Raw genomic sequence first — 8,802 nt, 5'->3', positions numbered from 1 at the left:
GACATTTCAACTGATATCAGTAGTGTACTGGTATCAATAGATATTGATCAATAGAATTCTACTGGTCTGCACTTGTCCCCATTGACATTTCAACTGATATCAGCAGTGTATTGGTATCAATGGATATTGATCAGTAGGTATTCTATTGGTATATACTTGTCTGTATTTCACACTTCAACTGATGACTACTGACATCAGTAGGGTACTTGTATCAATAGATGTTGATCAGTTAGGTATTCTACTTGTTTTATCAATGTATGAACTGATATCTACAGATTTTTATTGACACCAGTAAAACTTAGCAATTATTGATCAATAGGTATTTTATTAGTCTATATTTGTTTTCATGAATACATCAACAGGTGCCTATAGAATTGCTTTACATACGTTTGCTTACAATACATATTTTTCCGGAAATCTAACAGGTTACGACCTTTTAAAATTAGATTACTTTGTTAATAATTCTTCATTATTTCATTTTTTTTTCTTGATTATGTACTGATTTCCGGTCATTAATTTCTTAGATTTTTATAAGGATTCTTAACATGTATATTAAGGGTAGTGAGAACGTACACTTTCTATGTGCACTAATTAAAGAATACATATTTAAAATTATTAAAATCATTTTATTATTTTGGAAGAAAGGAAGTTTTTGAGTAAAACTTTTACACATCTTAATAACTTTAAAATCTGCTTAAAGTCATTCAAATGAAAGTAATTTTATAATAAAAGTAATTTAATAATAAAACTTGTTTTTATTAGTTTATCATTTATTTACTTATTTATTTTGTAATTTACAAAATTTATTTTAATCAAAGTCATGATGACAAAAAAAAATATTATTAATTATAATCCCACTTTAAATTTTATTATAAGTTGTTTTTAATTTTTATTGATTTATTATTATTATTGAATTTATACTAAACTAGAACTATTCGCAAAATAAATTAATTATTTTAGGTTTCAAACAACTTCGTAGCAAAAGAAATACATTTACATAAATTAAAAATTCATATAAAATCTCAAACTTTTTACCTTCAAACATTAACCTCGCCATCATAAATTTATAAACTTCAGTCCCTTTTTGAAATTTGTTTTAAATAAATTTGGATCATAAAACAAAATAAACTTTTTTGAATGAAATAAGTAAATTTGTTTTGTAGAAACATAGTTAATTCAATCCAATTGAATCTATAAAAGCAAAAAGGAGTTATTAATTCAGAAACGAAAGGGGAGCATGCAAAATACGAGAATTGACTTTTAGTCGTTCGTTAAATGTGTTTTAATCGTTCGTTAAATCATATCAAGCTGCCTACACTCCCAATTTTGAGAATGTTCATTTTAAACTTTTTCCCCGGTTCATTCCGTTTCTCAGTCTGAAGTTCCAGCCAATCACATTACTCCGACTTACGTTCAATGTTTACAATTGAGCGTCATGGAAAGAATGACGCATATTATGGGGAGAAATATTTTAGTAAGTGTAATTTTTTCTTTATTTCTTATTTTTATTTGCATCTTTGTTAGTTACAGAAATATTAAAACGTATGCTTAAGTTTTATTGATATTTTAAGTTATCTATACATGTATATTATTCTTGAATTATTACTGCATGTGCATGCATATCTAGGGTTACGATATACTCGTATACAGATTCCATGAAAAGAAAGTATTTTTAATGTTTTTTTTTTCTGGGTTTCTTAATCAGACTTAAATAGAAACACTTTGTTCACATGTTATTTACATAAATTCCCATTAATATCACCGTTAGTATCAAATTAATTATTTATTTAGTTGTGTATAATATTTTTAAACTTTGCATTATATTTTAAGTGTTAATCACAAATTCTTTTGTTATTTTAATGCTTTTCCTGAACTGTAGCCAAAAAATATGTAGCAAAGCTTGATAACAATATTTACAAAAAATATATATAGATTTTAAGGTAAAGATATGTGTAAAAACTTTATATTCAGTGAAATTTTTTTTTTTTTTTTTTTGCTCTCTGAAAGGCAATTTAATGTTTAGGTAATCTAAATTTATATTATTAGTATAATTTATTAATTACATTAAATTTATGTTATTAGTATATCTACTAAATGATATATTTAAATGATATTTTTTTGCTACTCTGTCTTGACTGTGTTCAAGTAAATGCAAAAAAACATTTTCAATTATTAAATATTTTTATAAACAATAATTATTTTTATAAGTAGTTATTTTTATAAATAATTACTTTTCTATTTGCATTTAAATTTTCTTTGTTTACTTCATTTTTGTTATGGGTTAAAAACAATCCTTACACTTTCTTATGTATTTAATCTTAGCTGGATGTAACTTTTTTTTTCTTTTCTTTAACATGTTGAATGCCATGCTAATTTTACACGGCTTGCCCGTCTGGCCAAAATGATTTTTTTCAGTATGTATTGCATTAATTTCTTCCAACCATCTTAGTAATGATAATAATATAAAAAAATTAGGAGCATTAAAAATTTATTCTAATAATCTAGGCTTCGCCGTTCATCGGTGACCCCTGTGGCGCTACAAACAAACTCAGTGCCAGTCACCGGTGACCCCTATGGCATTCAACGTGTTAAATTAGTTCAATAATATTAAATTTAAAAATTATTATGGCTAAACCTATTCCTAATGTAATAAAATGTGTACATTGTGATGAAAACTTTCAACAACTTATTCAAATAAAATACTTTTACATTGATAAGTTCTGTTTAAAATTTTCTAGCCGAACTGAATGCATGACAAGACTCTTATTTGGGTTACATGGAGAAGAAAACCACGCAAACATGTCACGGATAGTCTGGCGTCATGATCCGTCTACCACAAAGGATATTTTACGTCAGCACTGTGGTCAGTGCAAACTTTCTATTCCTTGAGCCATTGCGACATTTCTGGAAATAATGAAGCTGATCACTTCACAAATACTGCTGTTAATTTCCTCCACTCGTTTTTACTCTCCCCTACAGCCAAATCTTCTCCACCATTGTAAGAATGATAGACTAAAATATAAAGAATCTGCCTGATGTGGATGCTGCAGGAAAGATTTGGTTAGGCCTCCTCTGCAATGCTTTGCCAATGTACCTCCTCCAGCAAGTTTTTTAACTGTGTTAAGTAGTGAAAACTGAAAAAGAGTGTGTGATTCGGTTTTTTCGAAACTTGAAATATGTTTTAATTTAAAAGTTCTGTGCGAAACATGTGAACTTTTTTTATAAATACCTACATTACACAAGTCTTACCAGCTCTTCCTTGAGCCATTAAAATGAACTTAAAGTCGTTTCACTCTGTGTAGCAAATTTATCTGTATATTATTACCTTTTACTATGATGTTTTATTATTTTCTCATAATAATGCTAATTTTATTTAACTTTAAACTATAATTTTGTAAATTTGGTTTAGGTTATTCTTACTGGTTAATTTCCCATTGTATTAAGTATGATTTTCCATTATAATTTTACTGCTGTTGTTGTGTTTTCTTTGTTTACTTGCTCTTTTTAATTACTGACCTTTAATTATGATATTACTATCTATATATACATAACCCATGCTAAGGATTTAAAATTATTAGCCAGTTTTTAAAATTCTAAGCCAAAGGCAAATCTTAACAATTTTTTATGATTGATTTTTTCAGTAGGAAAATGCATATTTATTATAAATTGAATTATTTTATAAAAATGCAACTACAAATTAAGAATCATTTTGCAGTTGGGGAGGAGTAAATGAACAATGAATGGATAAACTTTTCTTTTTGTTCGAAAACAGCATTCGCCAATACTTTCCCCAAAATAACATTTTTGTTTTGCCAAATTTCAAGTTTAATATATATGGTAAGATGACAAATGCTTAGCACAAGCTTTGCATAGATAAAAATCAAATAAATGGATCATTTGTGTGTATAAGGATTTAGAGCTTATGGTATACTTTAAGATTGTTCTGTCATTTTTTTCTTTCTTAAATATTGAAACTTTTTACTCTTAAAATGCTATGTCAAACACAATGAGGGGGGGGGGGGCTTGAAATGACAATAAATTGACTATATTTTAGTCAGGTTTTTGGCTATCAATAAAGTAACATTCAACTAATCCCCATTCCATTTTCATAAAATCTGAAGAATCCATTTGTACTTTTATAATGTTGCTCCAAAACATTATTTTGTGTAGTATTGTAGATTCCAATATTATTCACAATAATTTTCTAACATTTTAATTTATTGTTTAAAAAAAATTTAATTAACTATAAAGAAGCTTAAAAAAAGTTGATTTGTTTTTATAAACATAATGCTATAGCTTTTGATAAAGTGTTAATTGATGTCAGTGTTTTATTTCTCGGTAAAAATCAGGTGACTTAACTTATTTACCCAATGGTGTATCAATGTTTTATTTTCCATTCAGAGCTGTTCGTGTATCAAACTGTAGTAACACACTATGCTTGTTTTAAGAATAAACCGGTTTTTAAAACACTATTCCAGTATGCTGAGCACAGTACACTAGTACCAGTATATGCTGGCTCTAGCATGATACTAGATAATGAAACTACAATTTAGGTATTATACCGGAGCCAGTATCCTGCTAACTTGTGAAACACCAGCTTCGGTATGATACCGGCGGATGAAACGCTGGGTCTGGTATAATTCCCGATCTAGTATCATACTAGAACCGGTATTTCATACGCCTGCATGATTTTTTTTATACCAGGAATTTTTTCCAATAAGGTACCCTCTTGAACTCACATTTTAAGTTTCTTTTTATAGTTATATTAAACAATAAAATATAATTTAGTAATAAATTATATTTAAAATTAAATTGGAAATATGAAAAGGAAATTAAAGTTAACTTTAAAACTAGCATAGTGTAGGTATAAAGAAGTATGTTTTTTTAGAATATAATTCTTTTATCCTTCCACATAAGCAGTGTTTAACTTTAAATATTCAAAACATTTTTAGATGCTTTAGATAAGTATTTTTTTATACTGTCCTGTAATATTTTATTAATTTATATTAAATTTTCCGCTGGCTGCAGCTAGTAGAAAATTTACTATGGTGCATACAAAGCAGGTGACCAATTCAGCTAAATCTTGCATATTAAAAAAGATAAACAATGATGCATTTTCCTGTTTAAACCTATCTAATATGCTTACATTAATATTGTTTTCCCTAACTTAGACCAGTCCATGTTTCTGATGGGACCATGATGTCTCATTTCCTTGTACAGACCAGTAAATTCGACTGATATCAGTGTTCCAATTCCCCGTAGAGACCAGTTCATTCTACTGATATCAATGTTCCATTTCCCCGTAGAGACCAGTCCATTCTACTGATATCAGTGTTCCATTTCCCCGTACAGACCAGTCCATTCTACTGATATCAATGTTCCATTTCCCCGTACAGACCAGTACACTCTACTGATATCAATGTTCCATTTCCCCGTACAGACCAGTACACTCTACTGATATCAATGTTCCATTTCCCCGTACAGACCAGTACACTCTACTGATATCAATGTTCCATTTCCCCGTACAGACCAGTACACTCTACTGATATCAATGTTCCATTTCCCCGTACAGACCAGTACACTCTACTGATATCAGTCCATTCTACTGATATAGACCAATACATTGTATTGACCTACTCTACTGATATCAATATATCATGACCAGTCCATTGTACTGATCTACTCTATTGATATCAGTGTTCCATTTCCCCGTACAGATCAATACATTTTTTTTTATTGATTTCTATTGGTCATTTTTTGCAGGGCGGTCTCTCCGATTTATCTTCCTGTCCGGTTTCGGGTATGTCTCCAGCCAACATCAGCAGCGAGCGTACAGGTAGTTGACGATGGATTCCTTCCTTTTCTTATACGCCGAAAAGGCAACTTTTTCCCCGGTGTGCGATGGGATGGGGAATTCCTAAGCCACAGAGATAGAAATGCGTAAGTTTCCTCAGCGAAGCCAATCCTGCTAAGCTTGTAATAACATGACTACATATCCCTGTTATCATTGGTTATGTTTAACTCAAACAATTCAGTCGTGAACCAAACTACTTATTTAATAGTTTTATTTAAAGGTAGGCTGTTGGTGGTAATAGCTCACACCCATTTCTCCACACTGGAGAGGGTGGACAGCACTCGGACAATTCCGACGGATTTTATCAGGATCACATCATGTTGAAAGAAACACGCAAAGAGGGAAAGATTCTAAAAATAATTCCTTTGAAATATAAATCTAATTATTATTCATTGGCATGTTTTCAGCATTGAAGTCCCAAAATAGAATATCTCTACACCTATTCTTTACCAAAGACATTTTATGAAAAGAGTTTTAATGCTTTTATTAATACAAAAGTATTATTTATAATATATATATATCACTTTCCTAAGCTATTATTTTTCATTAAATGCTTTTATAAAATATCTCTTCGCTTATTTACTGTATTGCATATTAATTAAATTCCTTGTCATTCAACTTTATCTTATATGGCGCAGCCGTCTTTTTTAAAAAAAGAACCTTTTTACAACTTATTCTTTGAACATCGTCTACTTCTTCATTGAACTTCTTCTATCGCTACATTTTAAATTCTTTCCATGAAATTTTGACTGCCAACGAAGCAAAAAAGAATTCATCATTGGCTTCAACTCGCCCAGGTAAACCTATTTTGACAAAAAATAACATTTAACCGAAGAAAATTTGAAAATTGGATTCTATTACATACTGATTTCTTCTCGCCAAACATACTTCGCCAAAACTGATTCGCTGCACTTTTCTCGCCAAGATGTCAACAGACGTGAATTCTGTTTTGAATGCCTTGAATGTGAAGCGACTGACTCATTTAACTGTCGCCCAGTTGAAATCAGACTTGCGTTTAAGAAATCTTTCGCCCAATGGAAATAAAAATGACTTAATATCGCGTATAGTTAATGATAATATAAAAAGAACAGATGATGGAACTTTAGATGAACTTTTAACTCTTCGCATGCAATCGCCAAATAATGACAACAATACACAATATTCCGAAGAAAATTGCTTCGATAACTCAGAATTATTGACTAAAATTGAATTACTTCAGAAACAAGTGGAATTTTTAAGCAGTCAACACATTCGTCAACTCGCCCCTTCACCTCCTCTCTCGCAAACTGATTCCAATATTGCAGCCATTCTCGCTACATTTATGCAGACTCAAAAACAATTACTGGACAGACAAGTAAGTCAACCAAATATCATTCAAATTACATCCACTAATGATACCGCAAATTCCATTTCAATATTTAAAAGAGATGCTATTGATAATGCTTCTGAATGGATAAAAGAAGTAGATAGAATTGCGACACTAGCTAATTGGTCAGATGATCTTAAGTTAACTAATGCTATTTCTCGCCTCGCTGGATCTGCAAAAAATTGGCAAATGACACGAGGTAAAATTTATAATGACTGGACTGAATGGAAAACTGCCCTCGCTGCCAGATTTAAAAGGCGTATTACAATGCAAGAATTTTTAGCTCATCAGAGAGCTCGTAAATTAAAAATTAATGAAAGTTTAGTTGATTATATTTATGCTAAGGATGCTCTTCTTGAAAAAGCTCCGTTTACTATACCACAAGCTGATCGCATTTCTATGATAATTGGTGATATTACAGAAGAAAAATGGCAGATTGTATTAGCTACTCAGAATTCCATTACTGTAGAAGAATTAATTGACAGAGCTGCCGCACTTGATGCAATTCGAAGTTTCAAGCAAGGAAATATGTCACGCCAATCAGCTAACAATTTAATTTCAGAACCTAAAAATCAGTCAAAAAATTTTATTTCGCACGTTGAACAAAGACGTAAATATAATCCTGCTACTGACGATGTTCAAGATATTACTTGCCGGCGATGAGGAGAAAAAGGTCATGCTTCTTTTATGAGCAGTTTACCTCCTCCTCAACGAAATTTACCTACAACTCAATCACGAAATTCTTCACGATCCGTTCAAGAATCCAGCAACAAACCGAGAACTCAGCTCCCGTCGACTAGACACTCACTTAGTTCCAGTAATAATGAACCACGCAGCTCCACCAGTTCAAATTATCCAAATTTACGTCGCAACACAAATCGCAACATTCCTCCCACAAGATCTGAGCCTGCAAATGAAAATGATCATTCTATAAACTGTATTAAAACTCAAACAAATAAGCTTGCCTTAATACCTGTTACTATTGACAATAATACAGAAATTCAAGCCCTCTGTGATCCGTGTGCAGATATTACCGTTATTCAATATTCTTGCGTTCCTATTAATGCTGTTATTCACCCATGGACTGATGGACAATTTCAAGTCGTCGACCATTTAATAAACCCTATTGGATGGATTTCTTTAAACATAAAGGTTGGAAACATTGACCATCTAATGGCCAAGGTTGGAATTTGCTCCGAACTTCCATTTTCGCTTATTTTGGGATTTGATTGGCTACACCAAGTGCAAGCTAGATGCACTTACGATTCTAATGGTTCACTATGTATTTCTACGCCGTTTGCACTCCATCTATACGAATGTGTTCATTCTTCGAAACCTAGCATTAACTGCATTGCTTCCAGAGAACTCTCAGTACCATCATTAGACGACGTTGTTAAATCAAGTAAACATCCTCATTAAATTGAACTTATTCCAAAATCTGCAGGACTATCTGAGCTTCAACAAACTCAACTTGATGCTATAATTGGACAATTTGCAGACATATTTTATTCTGACGATGACAATATTGGACTATGCCCGTATGTGGAATTCAAAATAGAATTGCAACATGACAAGCCTATCC

At 31.2% G+C, this 8,802-nt stretch overlaps 1 long non-coding RNA gene across 1 annotated transcript; it reads left to right on the top strand.

The window, feature by feature from the left end:
- The first annotated feature begins 1,363 nt into the window (after window positions 1–1,363).
- On the top strand, window positions 1,364–3,473 carry LOC147807399 (uncharacterized). Its single transcript, XR_015435678.1, has 2 exons — window positions 1,364–1,474; window positions 2,739–3,473. It is a non-coding gene; the product is annotated as an uncharacterized LOC147807399 (long non-coding RNA).
- Window positions 3,474–8,802: the final 5,329 nt, after the last annotated feature.

Source organism: Parasteatoda tepidariorum, chromosome 7, assembly GCF_982258835.1.
Source record: "Parasteatoda tepidariorum strain Cologne lab strain chromosome 7, Ptep-v5.0, whole genome shotgun sequence".
Taxonomy (NCBI): domain Eukaryota; kingdom Metazoa; phylum Arthropoda; class Arachnida; order Araneae; family Theridiidae; genus Parasteatoda; species Parasteatoda tepidariorum.
This window is presented reverse-complemented; position numbering and strand designations above follow the sequence as displayed.